At 45.0% G+C, this 18,313-nt stretch overlaps 1 pseudogene; it reads left to right on the top strand.

Moving 5' to 3' along the window:
* The first annotated feature begins 12,438 nt into the window (after positions 1–12,438).
* LOC128571069 (60S acidic ribosomal protein P1-like) lies at positions 12,439–16,596 on the top strand (annotated as a pseudogene).
* The last annotated feature ends 1,717 nt before the right edge of the window (positions 16,597–18,313 follow it).

The following is an 18,313-nucleotide window of genomic DNA, read 5'->3' as shown; positions in this document are numbered from 1 at the left end:
GAGGCATGGCTGGCGGGTGCCTGTGGTCCCAGCTACTTGGGAGGCAGAGGCAGAAGACTCGCTTGAGCCTAGGAGTTGAAGGTTGCTGTGAGATGTGATGCCACAGCACTCTACCCAAGGGGACAGCTTGAGGCTCTGTCAAAAAAAAAATAGCCAGGTGTTGTGGCGGGCTCCTGTAGTCCCAGTTACTGGGGGGCTGAGGCAAGAGAATTGCTTAAGCCCAAGAGTTGGAGGTTGCTGTGAGCTGTGATGCCACCACACTCTACCCAGGGGGACAGCTTGAGGCTCTGTCTCTAAATAAATAAATATAAAAATCTTTTTTCTTAGTCTCTTAAAATTATGGCTTTCATGTAATGATGATTTGTATTTTTAGTGAGAAGTCGTTTTCCTTTAAAATCCTAAACCTTTTAAGAAGTTCTCATTTGAATGAGTCCCTTTTCATTTGACACTCTTCCTGTTTCTAACCTGAAGAAATGCAGAATAGTATTGAACAAAAACTATGTCTTAAATTTATCTTTGACATCTATCCATTTTGCTTTGTGACTTCTTCATTTAACAATAAATGATCTAAAAAAAAAAAAGTAAAAGTTGCAAATACTTCTCTTTTTTGAAATTAAATTATTTTTGGCTTCACTCAGGGAGGGTGAGGCAGGTGGATTGCTTGAGCTCAGGAGTTTGAGACCAGGCTGAGCAAGTGTGAGACCCTGTCTCTGCTAAGAAAAAAAAAAACAGAGAAGAAAAACTAGCCAGGTGTTGTGGTGCATGCCTGTAGTCTCAGCTACTTCCGAGGCTGAAGCAAGAGGATCACTTGAGCCCAAAAGTTTGAGGTTGATGTGAATTATGATGCTATGACACTACCCAGGGTGACAAAGTGAGACTCTGTCACACAAAAAAAATCATTTTTGTCTAAACCAAATGGAAATAAAAACAGCTCCTCATTTTGAGAAATTTTAAAACATGAATATATTTAACAGTCTAAGTCTGCAGCTACAAGATTTTTCAAGGCATACCTGGGCACAGGTAGTTTTAAGGAGATGTATTTCCGGATTTGATGTCTATGTGCTCATTATTAAAATTGGTCTGCCTGAAAATGTACCTGCTAGTGTAAATGTCAAGCTACTTCTCATTTCCCTTATCATCTTTCAAATTGCCCTTCTACCATATTACGGAGGAAATTCATGCCTTAGCCCATCCTTAATTTTATTGTGGTACGTGGCTTTGAGCTGGAAAAACTTGTAGGCATTTGACAAAGGGGCAGGGAACCACTGGTGTCAGGGCGTGACCTACACAGGATTCTGTCGAGGACAGAGTATGGTAGAAGAAGCAGGATTGGCCCGAGTTGGGAAGTCGGGATGTCATCACCTCTGATATCTCATGGAGTGAGGGAATGGGAGTGGTGACACTTTGATTTGCTGCCCACAACTCTTCAGTCTCAGGGTACTGTCTCCCCTGGGGGAACTTTTCCCTAGAGGAAGAAAAAGTTATACCTTTTCCTCACCTGCTGTAAAGTTCATGGCTGAGACCTCTATAACAGAAGACAGACTAGTAAGAGAAAAGCAAGGTAATGTATTTAATGTAAGTTTTATGTGACAAGAGCTCTGTGTATCTGTATGGACTGTCAGAAGCATGATTGGAGGACAAAAGGGTATGATCTAATGGCAATAAGTGTGTGTGTGGGGGGTTACTTAAGAAAACCTGTTTCTTCAATTTACCATGATGTCAATGCGGGTCTTCAGGAGAGAAGGGGAGGGGCAATGGCTTCCTTGGGTTTTATGTTCTGCTTCAAGGGGAGAAAGGGCTGGAGGAAGGTCAAAGAGACCTTCCTGCTTCTGCTATATTCTCAATTCTTTCAGCTTAAAATAGCAAGCCAAAGTGCTGGATTTGGGGTAGCGTCTCCTGTACCCCATCAGTCCCTTTGAGCAAAACAAAGAGAGTAAGAAATATTGAAAGTGGGCTTGGTGCCTGTAGCTCAAGCGGCTAAGGCGCCAGCGACATACACCACAGCTGGCAGGTTTGAATCCAGCCCGGGCCTGCCAAACAACAACGACAACGACAACCAAAAAATAGCCAGGCGTTGGGGCGGCGCCTGTGGCTCAGAGGAGTAGACGCCAGCCCCATATGCCGGAGGTGGCAGGTTCAAACCCAGCCCCAGCCAAAAACTACAAAAAAAAAAAAAAAAATAGCCAGGCATTGTGGCAGGTGCCTGTGGTCCCAGCTACTTGGGAGGCTGAGGCAAGAGAATCGCTTGCCTGGTGTTGGAGGTTGCTGTGAGCTGTGATGCCATGGCACTCTACGTAGGGTGACATCTTGAGGCTCTGTCTCAAAAAAAAAATATATATATATATATAGAGAGAGAGAGAGAGAGAGATTGATAGAAAATGAAAGCCCCATCTCCCCAACGCCCGCCCCGGCTTGGCACCCGTAGCACAGTGGTTACGGCACCGCCACATGCACTGAGGCTGGCGGGTTCGAACCCAGCTCGGGCCAGCTAAGCAACAATGACAACTGCAACAACAACAAAAAAATAGCCCGACGTTGTGGCGGGCGCCTGTAGTCCCAGCTACTTGGGAGGCTGAGGCAAGAGAATCACTTAAGCCCAAGAGTTTGAGGTTGCTGTGAGCTGTGATGCCATAGCTCTCTTCCGAGGGCAACATAGTGAGACTCTGTCTAAAAAAAAAAAAGAAGAAAGAAAAGGTCCTTTATTTCATTTAAGCATCAAATTCGTGGCAAGGCTCTGTGTATTGTCTGTCTTTGAGTTATGACTCAGTAAATATGCCCCAGCAATACATAGTATCATTTCTATAATTTTACAATAGAAAATGAATCTAATTTGGCTGATTAGGATAACCATGAAGCCTAATTTTGCCAATTAGGTTAAATGATATAAATTATCCATAAAATGAATTGGCTAATCAGCAGTTGCAAGGTTTTGAGGAAAAAATTATTTAAAGTACTAAAGGTTGAAGCTGGTGTGTGTTTGTATGAGAGAGAGAGAGAGTCAAAAATTGAAACTCATAATGTTTCTATTTCTCTAACCTGTCAGCACAGTGGTTTATGCCTGTAATCCTAGCACTTGGGAGGCTAAAATTGGAGTATTGCTTGAGATCAAGAGTTCGAGACCTGGCCCAGGTGCAGTGGCTCACGCCTTAATCCTAGCACTCTGGGAGGCAGAGGCAAGTGGATTGCCTGAGCTCACAGGTTCACGACCAGCCTGAGCCAGAGTGAGACCTCATCTCAAAAAATAGCCAGACGGGGTGCCACCTATGGCTCAGTAAATAGGACAACGGCCCCATATACCGAGGGTGACAGGTTCAAACCCTGCCCCAGCTGAACTGCAACAACAACAACAAAAAATAGCCGGGTGTTGTGGTGGGCGCCTGTAGTCCCAGCTACTTGGGAGGCTGAGGCAAGAGAATCACCTACGCCCAGGAACTGGAGGTTGCTGTGAGCTGTGTGATGCCACGGCACTCTACTGAGGGCGATAAAGTGAAACTCTGTCTCTACAAAAAAAAAAAATAGCCAGACGTTGTGGCGGGCGCCTGTAGTCTCAGCTACTTGGGAGTCTGAGGCAAGAGAATCGCTTAAGCCCAAGAGTTTCAGGTTGCTGTGAGCTGTGATGCCACAGCACTCTACCAAGGACAACAAAGTGAGACCCTATCTCAAAAAAAAAAAAAGAGAAAGAAAGGAAAAGAAAAGAAAAGAAAAGAGAAAAAGAAAGAAAAAGAAAAAACGGGGGCAGTGCCTGTGGCTCAAAGGAGTAGGGCGCCAGCCCCATATACCAGAGATGGCGGGTTCAAACCCAGCCCCGGCCAAAAACTGCAAAAAAAAAACAGAGTTCAAGACCAGCCTAAGCAAGACCAAGACCATCTTCTCTACAAAAAAGACACACATTTTTAGTCCCAGCTATTCAGGAGGCTGAGGGCTGAGGCAGGAGAATCACTTGAGCCCAGAAGTTTGAAATGATCTATGATAACACCACTGTGCTTTCTCAAAAAAAAAAAAAAATTCGGGTGGCACCTGTGGCTCAGTGAGTAGGGCGCCGGCCCCATATGCCGAGGGTGGCGGGTTCAAACCCAGCCCCGGCCAAACTGCAACAAAAAAATAGCCGGGCGTTGTGGCGGGCGCCTGTAGTCCCAGCTGCTCGGGAGGCTGAGGCAGGAGAATCGCTTAAGCCCAAGAGCTGGAGGTTGTTGTGAGCCATGTGACATCACGGCACTCTACAGGCGGCAAAGAGAGACTCTTGTCTGTACAAAAAAAAAAAAAAAAAAAAATTCCCCAGCCTTTCTAAATATATCAGATTAAGCTAGTGACCTCAAGACAAAAAAGTAGTAGGTATAATTAATGATAATGTAATAAATCTCCAGATGCCTTTTTGATATACTTCCTGGAAATTTAAGAAGTGAATCTATTGGGCGGCGCCTATGGCTCAAGGAGTAGGGCGCCGGTCCCATATGCCAGAGGTGGCGGGTTCAAAACCAGCCCCGGCCAAAAACCAAAAAAAAAAAGAAGTGAACCTATCAATTAAGTACTAGTAATAATAATAGTAGTAATACCATTATAATAGTAATAATACTCTATCAATTAAGTAATAAATCGTATTGTAAAGAGTGACTCTTTTCTAAATTCTATTCTGATAGTTTTTTTGTGTTTTTGTTTTTTTTTTGAGACAGAGTCTCACTGTCACCCTCAGTAGAATGCTGTGGCGTCACAGCTCACAACAACCTCAAACTCTTGGACTTAGGCGATTCTCTTGCCTCAGCCCCCCAAGTAGCTGGGACAACAGGCGCCCGCCACAACGTCAGGCTATTTTGTTGTTGTTGTTGCAGTTGTCATTGTTGCTTAGCTGGCCCAAGCCGGGTTTGAACCCGCCAGCTCTGGTGTATGTGGCTGGCACCCTAACCACTAAGCCATGGACGCTGACCCAATTCTGATAGTTTTATTTGTTTTTATCATTATTTCCCCAAGTGCTTACTGTGGAATACAAATAAAGTTCTATGACCAAATAAGTTTGGGGAAATGAAAGCCGAATGATGTTTATTGAGGGCTTCTTGGAACCCTTGTGCCAAACACCTTTTGTAGCATAACAACCACCACAAAATCACAGTGACACACAACAGTGAGCATTTATTTCTCGTTTACAAATCTACGGGTCTGATATCGGAGTTCTGTCCCAAGCTAGGCGTTGATTCCGTTGCACTTGGCTCTGAAGCAGGCAGAAGTCAAAGGCTCCAAAGGAGCAAGTAGAAACATGCAACACTGAAATTGCCCTTTATGAAATTAATAAAGGGCCACAAGGTAGGAACTGTGGTAGGGAAAATATGTATCTAGCCAGCCATTGTTCCCTAGCTTGCTTCCTAGAACTGCTTACAGCAGTGACTAGGAGTCACGTAGCTGAGGCTCATAACATTCTTGGCTTTCCTCACTGCTCCCATAGATAACATCACCCTTGTGAAACCTAAGGCTGGTTTTTGAGGTATCTTAGACCTTGCATTCCAGTGGCACAGCTGATCTACCCAGACCAGTGGCCTATATCAAGGAACGGACTCAACTGGTCTTGTGACCCCCCCCACACAAGAACTGACTCAGCAAAGAAGATAAATTCTATACCCCTACGATTCCACTCCAAACCCAGCCAATCAGCAGACTCAAATGCCTAACAATCTGTACTCACCAAACTATCTTTAAAAACTCTTTCATCTAGCCTGAGCAAAAGTGAGACCCCACCTTTACTAAAAATAGAAAAACTGAGGCAAGAGGATGGCTTGAGCCCGATTTGGAGAGGGTCTCACTTGCTGTGAGCTATGACGCCACTGCACTCTACCCAAGGTTTTGTCTCAAAAAAAAAAAAAAAAAAAAACAACAAAAACACCCTACCGGCTGGGTGCCTGTGGCTAAGGCACCAGCCACATACACCTGAGCTGGTGAGTTCAAATCCAGCTTGGGCACGCCAAACAACAATGATGGCTGTAACCAAAAAATAGCTGGGCGTTGTGGAGGGCACCTGTAGTCCCAGCTACTTAGGAGGCGGAGGCAGGAGAATCGCTTGAGCCCAGGAGTTGGAGGTTGCTGTGAGATGTGATGCCACAGCATTCTAACCCAGGGGGACAGCTTGAGGCTCTGTTTCAAAAAAAACAAAAAAACCCACCTTTCTTTCTTGCAGGGTGTGGTGACTCACCCCTGTAATCCTAGCACTCTGGGAGGCCAAGGCAAGTGGATTGCTTGAGCTCAGGAATTTGAGACCAGCTTGAGCTGGAGCAAGATCCTGTCTCTAAAAAAAGTAGATGGGTTGTGGCGGGTGGCTGTACTCCCAGCTACTTGGGAGGCTGATGCAAGAGGATCATTTGAGCCCAAGAGTTTGACATTGCTGTGAGCTATGATGCCAGAGCACTCTACCCAGGGTGACAAAGTGAGACCTTGTCTCAAAAAAATAAAGCAATAAATGAAAAATAAAAACCCATTCTCCCAAATTCTTGAAACCTTCTGGGTCTTCTTGCATAGCACTGTGATATCACACTCTTTCTCTGCTGCAACCCCTGCTGTCTCGGTGAATAGACTTCCTCTTGAGCAGCAGGCAATGAGCTGCTTAAGGCTTAACAATGCCTCTTAAGGTTTACAGTAGGACTTAGGGGCCTGTTACTTCCACCCACATTCTACCAGCTAAGGCAAGGTACATGGCCAAACCTAACCTCAATAGTCAGTGAGCCAACCTTCGTGCTTGGGTGTGGGAAGAAGCACTGAATATTTGCTGTGCAGTAATCTACCCTAGATTTAACGTGGTAACGTGCATTGAGAATCTTCAAAAGGGGAAATCTAGCAGCTAGAATTTTCCAAACTCATTGGACGAGATAACCCATGAGCATTTCATAGGACTAATTTTTTTTTTTAAGACAGAGTCTTACTATGTTGCCCTCTGTAGAATGCTATGACATTACAGCTCACAACAACCTCAAACACTTGGGCTTTAGCAATTCTCTTGCTTCAGCCTCCCAAGCAGCTGGGACTACAGGCGCCAGCCACAACACCTAGCTATTTTTTGGTTGCCTGGGCTGGGCTCAAACACGCCAGCTTCTGTTTATGCAGCCAGTACCCTACTCACTGAGCACAGGCACTGAGCCAGGAGTAATATTTCTTTAATTAACTTTAAGAAATGCTGGTTTATATGTAGAATGATCAGAATCTAGTCAGGAAACCAAAACTAAATTAGATATTTAATATAAAGATCTGATGGCGGCCGGGCGCAGTGGCTCATGCCTATAATCCTAGCACTCTGGGAGGCCGAGGCGGTGGATTGCCTGAGCTCACAGGTTCGAGACCAGCCTCAGCAAAAGCAAAACCCCATCTCGGGCGGCGCCTGTGGCTCAGTGGGTAAGGCGCCAGCCCCATATACTGACGGTGGTGGATTCAAATCCAGCCCAGGCCAAATTGCAACAAAAAAAAATAGCCGGGTGTCATGGCGGGCACCTGTAATCCCAGCTACTCGGGAGGCTGAGGCAAGAGAATTGCCTAAACCCAAGGATTTGGAGGTTTCTGTGAGCTGTGACAGACCCCACGGCACTCTACCGAGGGTTAATAAGTGAAACTCTGTCTCAAAAAGAAAACATCTCTATTAAACATAGAAAAAACTAGCTGAGTGTTGTAGTGAACACCTGTAGTCCCAGCTACTGAAGAAGCTGAGGCAAGAGAATCGCTTGAGCCCAAGAGTTTGAAGTTGCTGTGAGCTAGGACACTATGGCACTTTTCCCACGGTAACGGAGTGAGACTCTGTCTCAAAAAAAAAAGAAAATATTGATAAACCTCAGCTAGATCAATCAAGAAATTGACAGAGGCTGGGTGCAGTGGCTCACGCCTAAAGCAGGAGAATAATTTCAGCCCAGTTTACAGTTGCTGTGAGCTAGGCTGATGCCCTGGCACTCTACCCAGGGTGACGGAGTAAGACTCTGCCTCAACAAAAAGAAAAAAATTGACAAAAAGTACAAAATACCAGGGCGGCGCCTGTGGCTCAAGGAGTAGGGCGCTGGTACCATATGCCGGAGGTGGCGGGTTCAAACCCAGCCCCGGCCAAAAATCACAAAAAAAAAGAAAAAAAAAGGTACAAAATACCAGTTTCATTATTGCATAGAGATCCTACAGAATGAAAAGTATAATCAGGTAATTTTATTCATTTATTTTTTTATTTTTTTTTTTTTAGTTTTTGGCCAGGGCTGGGTTTGAACCTGCCCCCTCCGGCATATGGGGCTGGTGCCCTACTCCTTTGAGCCATATAATAAGGTAATTTTACAAACAACTTTATGTCAATAAATTAAACTTAAATAAATGGAAAACTCCTTAAAAAGTTACCAAATTGGCGGCACATGTGGCTCAGTCGGTAGGGCGCCGGCCCCATATGCCAAGGGTGGCAGGTTCAAACCCGGCCCCGGCTGAACTGCAACCAAAAAATAGCTGGGCGTTGTGGCGGGCGCCTGTAGTCCCAGCTACTCGGGAGGCTGAGGCAGGAGAATCGCTTAAGCCCAGGAGTTGGAGGTTGCTGTGAGCTGTGTGATGCCATGGCACTCTACCAAGGGCCATAAAGTGAGACTCTGTCTCTACAAAAAAAAAAAAAAAAAAGGGTAGCAAATTGACACAAGACGAAATAAAAAATCTGAATATAGGTGGCGCCTATGGCTCAGTGAGTAGGGCGCCCACCCCATATACTGAAGGTTTGAACCCGGCCCCAGCTAAACTGCGACAAAAAAATAGCCAGGCATTATGGCGGGCGCCTGTAGTCCCAGCTACCCGGGAGGCTGAAGCAAGAGAATCGCCTAAGCCCAAGAGCTGGAGGTTGCTGTGATCTGTGACGCCACAGCACTCTACCAAAGGCAACAAAGTGAGACTCTGTCTCTAAAAAAAAAAAAAAAAAGAAAAAAACAACTGAAACTATATACATGCATATACACATGCATACAACAATATATAAATATGAACTATATACATAGAAGAATAATGTAGATATTTCAAAGAAACCAAATTTTTCTCACAAACAAAAATCTCAGGACTGGATGTTTTTCACTGGTAAATTCTATCAACATTCAAGGGAGAAATATACCAATCTTACACAAACTTATTCAGAAAACAGAGAAGAAGGGACACAATTTGCTCTGTGAGGACAGCATTACTGTGATTCTAAAATTTAACACAAATATTTAAAGAAATCCATAGACTAATATCATGAGAATATGGATACAAATATCTTGAAAGAAAGAAACAAATTATGAGGTTTACCTCTGGAATGCAGGGTTGGCTTAACATCTAAACATCAATCAATGTAATTCACCATATTAACAGCCTAAAACAACAACAAAGAAGGTAATTATCTGGCTCAGTGCCTGTAGCTCAGTGGTTAGGGTGCCAGCCACATACACCGGAGCTGGCGAGTTCAAACCCAGCCCAGGCCTGCAAAACAACAACGATAACTACAACCAAAAAATAGCCAAGCGTTGTGGCAGGCACCTGTAGTCCTAGCTACTTGGGAAGCTGAGGCAAGAGAAACTCTTAAGCCCAAGAATTTGAGGTTGCTGTGAGCTGTGACACCACAGCACTCTACCAGGGTTGACAAAGTGATGCTCTGTTTCAAAAAAATAAAAGAATAAAAAGCTAAAGGGCTTACATGAACTGATTTTGTCTTATTTTTTTTTTTTTTTTGGTAGAGACAGAGTCTCACTTTATGGCCCTCGATAGAGTGCCGTGGCCTCACACAGCTCACAGCAACCTCCAGCTCTTGGGCTTAGGTGATTCTCTTGCCTCAGCCTCCCGAGCAGCTGGGACTACAGGCGCCCGCCACAACGCCCGGCTATTTTTTGGTTGCAGTTTGGCCGGGGCTGGGTTCAAACCTGTCACCCTCGGTATATGGGGCCGGCGCCTTACCGACTGAGCCACAAGCGCCGCCCAATTTTGTCTTATTTTAAAGCTACACTTGTCAAGAAGGTATAGCTTGTCATAAAGACAGACAGATATATCAGTGGAACAGAATAAGAGTCTGGAAATAGACTTCTTGCAAATTGATTTTAACAAAACCACCAAGGCGAAAGGAAAATTTTTTCCATCAGTGGTGCTGGAACAATTGGTTTCCCATATAGGAAAAACAAACCCTCAACCTCTTCCTCATAGTATAAGCAAAAATTAATTCCAGATAGATTACAGATCTAAACAAAAAGGAAAAAATATTAAAAGTTTAGGAGAAAATCTTTTTTTTTTTTTTTTTTTGTAGAGACAGAGTCTCACTTTATGGCCCTCGGTAGAGTGCCGTGGCCTCACACAGCTCACAGCAACCTCCAACTCCTGGGCTGAAGCGATTCTCTTGCCTCAGCCTCCCAAGTAGCTGGGACTACAGGCGCCCGCCACAACGCCCGGCTATTTTTTGGTTGCAGTTCAGCCGGGGCGGGTTTGAACCCGCCACCCTCGGTATATGGGGCCGGTGCCTTACTGACTGAGCCACAGGCACTGCCCCTAGGAGAAAATCTTTAAGAACCAAGAATGAGCAGAGATTTTCTCCCTCCCTCTCTTCCTCCCTCCCTTCCTTCTTTCCTTCCTTCCCTTCTTCTCCTCTTGTCTTTCTTTTCTTTTCTTTTTTTTTTTTTTGGAGACAGAGTCTCACTCTGCCATCCTGGGTAGAGTGCTGTGGTGTCACACCTCACAGCAACCTCAAACTCTTGATTCTCTTGCCTCAGTCTCCTGAGTAGCTGGGACTACAGGCACCCGCCACAATGCCCAGTTAGTTTTTGGGTTTCTTTTTCTATTTTTAGTAGACACAGGGTCTCACTCTTGCTCAGGCTGGTTTCCAACTCCTAAGCTCAGGCAACCCACCCACCTTGGCCTCCCAGTTGCTAGGATTACAGGGGTGAGCCACCATGCCCGGCCAAGCAGAGATTTCTTTTCTTTTCTTTTTTTTTTGAAACGGAGTCTCACTATGTCGCCCTTGGTAGAGTGCTGTGACATCACAGCTCATGGCAACCTCAAACTCTTGGGCTCAAGCAATTCTCTTGCCTCAGCCTCCCAAGTACCTGGGACTACAGGCGCCCACCACAACACCTGGCTATTTTTTTTTGTTATTGTTGTTGCAGTTGTCATTGTTGTTTTTAGCTGGCGTAGGCTGGGTTAGAACCCACTAGCCTTGGTGTATGTGACTGGTGCCCTAACCACTGAGTTATGGGCATTGAACCTAAGCAGAAATTTCTTTTTTTTTTGCAGTTTTTGGCCAGGGCTGGGTTTGAACCTGCCACCTGCAGCATATGGGGCTGGTGCCCTACTCTGTTGAGTCACAGGCATCGCCCTAAGCAGAGATTTCTTAAACAGGCTATAAAAGGAATAACCATGAAAGAAAAATATTAATAAAATTGTTTCATCAAAATAGATAATATCTTCCGGCCAGGAGCAGTGGCTCATACCTGTAATCCCAGTACTCTGGGAAGCAGAGGCGGGAAGATCCTTTGAGCTCAGCAGTTGGAGACCAGCCTGAGCAAGAGTGAGACCCCCCATCTCTACTAAAAATTGAAAAATTAGCCAGGCGTGGGTGGCAGATGCGTGCAGTCTCAGCTACTCCAGAAGCTGAGGCAGGAGGATCACTTGAGGCCAGAAGTTCAAAGATGCAAGGAGCTATGATCTCACCTGTGAATAGCCACTGCATGCCAGCCTGGGCAATACAGTAAGGCTCTGCCCGTTTAAAAAAAAAAATAGTTGAGGGCGGCGCCTGTGGCTCAGTGAGTAGGGCACCGGCCCCATATGCTGAGGGTGGTGGGTTCAAACCCAGCCCTGGCCAGACTGCAACAAAAAAATAGCCGGGTGTTGTGACAGCGCCTGTAGTCCTGGCTGCACCAGAGGCTGAGGCAAGAGAATCGCGTAAGCCCAAGAGTTAGAGGTTGCTGTGAGTCCTGTGACATCACGGCACTCTACCCGAGGGCGGTACAGTAAGACTCTGTCTCTACAGAAAAAAAAAAAAAAATACCTGAAAGGCCAGGTGTGGGAGCGCAGGCCTGTAATCCCAGCACTTGGGAGGGCAAGGCGGGTGGATTGCCTGAGCTCACAGGTTCGAGACCAGCCTGAGTCAGAGTGAGACCCCCCCCCCCATCTCTTAAAAAATAGCTGGGGGTTATGACAGACGCCTCTAGTCCTCGCTGCTTGGGAGGCTGAGGCAAGAAGATTGCTTGAACCCAAGAGTTTGAGGTTGCTGTAAGCTCAGACATCACCGCATTCTATGAAGGGTAACTGAGACTCTCTCAAAAAAATAAATCAATAAATAAACATGGGGCGGCGCCTGTGGCTCAAAGGAGTTGGGCACTGGCCCCATATACCTGAGGTGGCAGGTTCAAACCCGGCCCCAGTCAAAAACAGCAAAAAAAAAAACAAAAACAAAAAAAGTTGAAACAAGTATATCTTTGACAATGTTTCTATCACACAGCTGATAACATGCTCGTTTTTAAAGGTCAGAAAATTCATATTAACAAAAATAAAAATCACTCATATTCTCCCCCCAGAAATCTCTGCTAAGTTTTTGAACTGCAGCATTTAATAGTAGTAAGAACAGACCAGTCTAAAGGAGTACATTGTTTTTAGGTGGTGGCTTTGTAAATACTATTTTCAGCCTCACAATAAAGTAGGTGTTGAATCAAGTATTCAGAGAACAAAGGGGCTAATTTTAGGGGGAGCTTTCTCTTTGTATTTGTGGGCTTCTCAGAAGAGAACGAAGGGGTCTTGGGGATTTCAAACCAATTGCTGGTAATTACAAATTACCTGGAGCTTTGTTTAGGTAATTAAATTAGCAAATACCATTAACAAGATATTCCCAATGCCAGCTGTACCACCTTCCCTAGGAAGAGTTCTCCCAATCAGAAAAGTTAGTTAAAAATGTAGTCAGCCAGAGTAAGACCCCATCTCTACAAACAACATCAACAACAGCCAGCACTGCAGGAGAAAGAAGAAAATCAACAAAAAAGGAGTACTTCAAACAAAGAAGAATGAACAAGCACACTGAAATTAAAAATAAAAAAATAAAAAAAATGAGTTCTTTCCCTCATTTTTTTTGTTAATTTGTACCCACTTAATTTTTCCCCCTTTTTAAAAGTTATTATTATTATCATTTTGTTTGGTTTTGTTTTTTGAGACAGAGCCTCAAGCTGTCACCCTGGGTAGAGTGCTGTAGCATCACAGCTCACAGCAACCTCCAACTCCTGGGGTCAAGCGATTCTCCTACCTCCGCCTCCCAATTATTATTATTTTTTAATTTGAGACACAGTCTCCTTTGTCACCCTTGGTAGAGTGCCATGGCATTATACCTCACAGCAACCACAAACTCTTGGGCTCAAGAGATCCTCTTGCCTCCCTTTTTCATTTTTAGTAGAGACAAAGTCTCACTCTTGTTCAGGCTGGTCATGAACTCGTGAGCTCAAACGAGCCACCAGCTTCAGCCTCCCAGAGTGCTAGGATTACAAGTTTGAGCCACCACACCTGGCCTAAAATTATTTTTATTATTATTATTTTGAGATGGGGTCTTGCTCTGTCAGCCAGGCTGGAATGCTATGACACCATCATAGCTCACTACAACCTCAAATTCCTGGGCTCAAGTGATCTTCCTGCTTCAGCCACCAAAGTAGCTGGAACTATAGGCACAGGCCACCACATCTGGCTAATTTTTCTATTTTTCTTTTTTTTTTCTTTTGAGACAGAGTCTCACTATGTCACCCTCAGTAGAGTGCCAAGGTGTCACAGCTCACAGCAACCTCCAACTCTTGGGCTTAAGTGATTTTCTTGTCTCAGCCTCCCAAGTAACTGGGACTACAGGCGCCCTCCACAATGCCTGGCTATTTTTTGTTGTTGTTGTTGTTCTAGTTGTCATTGTTGTTTGGTAGGCCCCGGCTGGGTTCGAACCATCCAGCCCCAGTATATGTGGCTGGTGCCCCAGCTGCTGAGCTATAGGCACCGAGCCTAATTTATCTATTTTTCATAGAGACAGTGGCTCACATATGTAATTCCAGGGCTTCGGGAGATCAAGGCAGGAGGATCACTTGAGGCTAGGAGATGGAGACCAACCTGGGCAATGTAGCAAGACCCCATCTTAAAAAAAAATAAACCATTATTGGGACTATAGTGGTGACAGGGTGATACCTTGTCTCTAAGAAAAAGAGAGAGAAGTACTTCACAGAGCCACTAAAACTCTTTCTGTTGGCTGCTATGAATCATTTGTGTTTTAAAAAACTGGCCTATTCTTTTTTTTTTTTTTTTGTAGAGACAGAGTCTCACTTTATGGCCCTCGGTAGAGTGCCGTGGCCTCACACAGCTCACAGCAACCTCCAACTCCTGGGCTTAAGCGATTCTCCTGCCTCAGCCTCCCGAGTAGCTGGGACTACAGGCGCCCGCCATAACGCTCGGCTATTTTTTGGTTGCAGTTTGGCCGGGGCTGGGTTTGAACCCGCCACCCTCGGTATATGGGGCCGGCGCCTTACTGACTAAGCCATAGGCGCCACCCAAAACTGGCCTATTCTAAAATTGAGTTTGATTACATGGCACCTAGCTCAAGTGACTATACTTGGTCTGTTGGGCCTAGTATAGGATCTGAGTCCAAAATAATGGCTTCCAATAAATTTATTTACAACAGTATAAGTGAGACCCTAAAGGACAGAGCTTTTTCCTGGCACTAAGCTCTAAGACAATGTTACCACAACCTATATCTATGTAAGGAACACGAAGTCAAACATTCATATCTTTTTCCAATGCCATTTGCTATTTGGCTCGTGGAAAAGGTAAGCAGGGCATTTAAAATTGGCAATAATCAGAGGCCAGGAGTGGTGGCTCATACCTGTTATCCTAGCACTCTGGGAGGCCCAGGTGGGTGGATCACCTGAGCTCATGAGTTGAAGATCAGCCTGAACAAGAGTGAGACCCCCAGCCTCTAAAAATAGCTAGCCATTGTGCAGGGCGTGTAGTCCCAGTTACTTGGAAGGCTGAGGCATGGGGATCACTTGAGCCCAAGTTTGAGGTTGCTGTGAGCTATGACACCATGATACTCTACAGAGGGCGAGACAATGACATTCTGTCTCAAAAAAATAAATAAATACAATAAAATTGGCAATAATCAGTAATAACGCATACTGGGATGAGTACACACAGCCTCTGAGCCAGAAGGCCTGGGTTAGAATCCCTGCTCCACCATTTACTAGCTGTGTGACCTTGGGCAATTTTTTTCAATTTTCTGTAAAATGGGTATAGGAAGAGCTCTTTGACTGGATAACCACATGTAAAAGACTTAAATCCAAGACATAAAAATCTTGGAAGAGAGTGTGGGGAAAACTCTTGATGATGTTGGACTGGGGAAAGATTTTATGACAAAGACTTCAGCGGCCATCGCAACTATGACAAAAATTAACAAATGGGACTTAATTAAGCTGAGAAGCTTCTGCACAGCTAAGGACACAACAAGTAAAGCAAAAAGACAACCTTCAGAATGGGAAAAGATATCTGCAGGGTATGAATCTGACAAAGGGTTGATAACAAGAATCTACAGAGAACTCAAAGTAATCGGTAAAAAAAGAGTAAACAATCCCATCTACTATTGGACAGGAGATATGAATAGAACTTTCTGTGATGAAGACAGATGAATGGCTAACAAATATTTGAAAAATGCTCATCTTCTGTGATCATTAGAGAAATGCAAATCAAAACCACCTTGAGGTATCACTGATACTTAGTGAGAATAGTCCACATCACAAAGTCTCAAAGTTACATATGCTGGCGTGGATGTGGAGAGAAAGGAACAGTTTTATACTGCTGGTGGGACTTCAAACTAATACTAAACTTTTTTGGAGGGAAGTGTGGAGAATCCTCAAAGAACTCAAATTAGACCTCCCATTTGATCTTGCAATCCCATTACTAGGCATCTACCCAGAAGGAAAAAAAAATCCTTTTATCATAAGGACATTTGCACAAGACTGCTTATTGCAGCTCAATTCACAATCATCAAAATGTGGAAACGTCTCAACCCCTATGGCCCTGGTTGCGGTCTCTGCTCAAAGGAACCAGGCATGACACAGATTTAAGTACAATCTTGCAAGAGGCAGACTAACCTTAAGTGCAGGGTAGCCCTTTCCTCAGCTGCAGCAAGGTGCTCGGTTCTTCCAAGGAAGCTAAGGCCGCGTTGGGGTGAGGCCCTCACTTCATCCGGCGACTAGCACCGTGCCCGGCAGCGCTATCTCAGTACTCACTCGCGCCCTGGCCTCCGTCTCAGAGCTGGCCTGCATTTACTCAGCTCTCATTGTGCATGACGATGAGGTGACTGTCACGGAGGGTAAGATAAATGCCCTCATTAACGCAGCTGGTGTAAATGTTGAACCTTTTGGCCTGGCTTGTTTGCAAAGGCCCTGGCCAATGTCGACAACTGGAGCCTCATCTGCAATGTAGGGGCTGGTGGACCTGCTCCAGCAGCTGGAGCTGCACCAGCAGGAGGTCCTGCCCCCTCCACTGCTGCTGCCCCAGCTGAGGAGAAGAAAGTGGAAGCAAAGAAAGAAGAATCTGAGGAATCTGATGATGACACGGGCTTTGGTCTTTTTGACTAAATCTTTTTTGTAAGGTGTTCAATAAAAAGTTGAATTCTGCTGTCAAAAAAAAAAGTGCAGGGTAGCCCCAGCGACCTCTGCAAGTAGCCTTTTATTAAGATTGTAACAGACCTTGGGCAGCGACTGTGCTTAATGAGTAGGACCCCGGCCCCATATACTGAGGGTGGTGGGTTCAAACCCGGCCCCGGCCAAACTGCAACAAAAAAATAGCCAGGCGTTGTGGCGGGTGCCTGTAGTCCCAGCTACTCGGGAGGCTGAGGCAAGAGAATCGCCTAAGCCCAAGAGCTGGAAGTTGCTGTGAGCTGTGACGCCACAGCACTCTACTGAGGGCAACAAAATGAGACTCTGTCTCTAAAAAAAAAGACTGTAACAGACCAGTGAGGGAGGATTTGAATAATGACCACATGCTTGAGTGCTTAGGGATTGCCACAGGCTCAGGTTTAAACTCCTGGACTAACACCTGTGGATGAGTTGCCTGAGGGTCCCCCGCTAAGCTGCAAATCATGTCGCTCAGAGGCCCTCTAGCTCTCAGTGTCCTCTGCAGAAACACCTTAAATGCCCACCAGTCTGAGACTGGATTAAAAAGCTGTGGTATATGTATACAATGGAATACTATGCAGCCATTAAAAAGATGGGGATTTTAATTTTTTTTTTTTTTATTAAACTGTGTTAGTTTTTTATTGTTGTTGCAGTTTTGTCCAGGGCTGGGTTTGAACCCACCACCCTTAGCATATGGGGCTGACGCCCTACCCACTGAGCCACAGGCACCTCCCAAGATGGGGATTTTAAATCTTTTTTTTTTTGAGACAGTCTCACTATGTCACCCTGGGTAGAGTGCTGTGGAGTCACAGCTCAAAGCAACCTCAAACTCTTGGGCTTACATGATTCTCTTGCATCAGCCTCCCAAGTAGCTGGGACCACAGGCGCCCACCACAATGCCCAGCTATTTTCTTGTTGCAATTGTCATTGTTTAGCAGGCCCGGGCTATCTTTGAACCCCCCAGCTCCAGTGCATGTGGCTGATACTGTAACCACTGTGCTACATGCACCGAGCCACATCCTTTGTATTAACCTGGATTGAATTGGAACACATTCTGAGTAAAGCATCGCAAGAATCCAGAAGCAAAAATCCCATGTATTCGATTCTAATGTGAAGGCAGTAGATGATCTAATGGGGGCACAAGAAGGAGGGAGCGGGGGGAAGGGGAGGGATGAGGATCACGGTGCATGGCACACCTCTTGGGGGCGGTACACAATTACATGAGAGACTTTACCTAACAAATACAATCAGTGTAACCTAATTCTTTGTATCTTCAATGAATCCCGAACAATAAAAAAGAAAAAAACGAACTAACTAAAAAGAAGAGCTCTTTGCTTACAGAGGTGTTGTGAGGATTAAATGGGTTGGTATATAATAAAGCGCTTAGAATAGTACTTGGCTTCAGTTAAAAGCCATACAAGTGGTTTTTGTATTAACTGTATGTGTTTTTTCTATTAACTGTATTTGACCCGTCTGTAATCTCATTCCCAAGAATGTATCCAAAAGACTGGAAAATCACACCAAAATGTGCATCTAAGAATATTCTTTGCAGAGTTATTTAGAATAGCCAAAACATTAAAAAAAAAAACTACCTGGGCGGCGCCTGTGGCTCAGCGAGTAGGGCGCCAGCCCCACATGCCGAGGGTGGCGGGTTCAAACCCAGCCCCGGTCAAACTGCAACAACAAAAAAAAAAAAA

This window comes from Nycticebus coucang, chromosome 18 (assembly GCF_027406575.1).
Source record: "Nycticebus coucang isolate mNycCou1 chromosome 18, mNycCou1.pri, whole genome shotgun sequence".
NCBI lineage: Eukaryota > Metazoa > Chordata > Mammalia > Primates > Lorisidae > Nycticebus > Nycticebus coucang.
This window is presented reverse-complemented; position numbering and strand designations above follow the sequence as displayed.